Source organism: Pangasianodon hypophthalmus, chromosome 17 (assembly GCF_027358585.1).
Source record: "Pangasianodon hypophthalmus isolate fPanHyp1 chromosome 17, fPanHyp1.pri, whole genome shotgun sequence".
Classification (NCBI taxonomy): Eukaryota; Metazoa; Chordata; class Actinopteri; order Siluriformes; family Pangasiidae; genus Pangasianodon; species Pangasianodon hypophthalmus.
In genome coordinates, this window is record NC_069726.1 from 149,073 (window position 1) to 149,881 (window position 809).

The following is an 809-nucleotide window of genomic DNA, read 5'->3' on the forward strand; positions in this document are numbered from 1 at the left end:
ATGTACACAGGGTTAATGTACAGAAGGTTAATGTATAGAAGGTTAATGTACACAGGGTTAATGTATAGAAGGTTAATATACACAGGGTTAATGTATAGAAGGTTAATGTACACAGGGTTAATGTATAGAAGGTTAATGTACACAGGGTTAATGTATAGAAGGTTAATGTATAGAAGGTTAATATACACAGGGTTAATGTATAGAAGGTTAATATACACAGGGTTAATGTACAGAAGGTTAATGTACACAGGGTTAATGTATAGAAGGTTAATATACACAGGGTTAATGTACAGAAGGTTAATGTACACAGGGTTAATGTACAGAAGGTTAATGTATAGAAGGTTAATGTACACAGGGTTAATGTATAGAAGGTTAATGTACACAGGGTTAATGTACAGAAGGTTAATGTATAGAAGGTTAATGTACACAGGGTTAATGTATAGAAGGTTAATGTACACAGGGTTAATGTATAGAAGGTTAATATACACAGGGTTAATGTACAGAAGGTTAATGTATAGAAGGTTAATGTACACAGGGTTAATGTATAGAAGGTTAATGTACACAGAGTTAATGTATAGAAGGTTAATGTACACAGGGTTAATGTATAGAAGGTTAATGTACACAGGGTTAATGTATAGAAGGTTAATGTACACAGGGTTAATGTATAGAAGGTTAATGTACACAGAGTTAATGTATAGAAGGTTAATGTATAGAAGGTTAATGTACACAGGGTTAATGTATAGAAGGTTAATGTATAGAAGGTTAATGTACACAGAGTTAATGTATAGAAGGTTAATGTATAGAAGGTT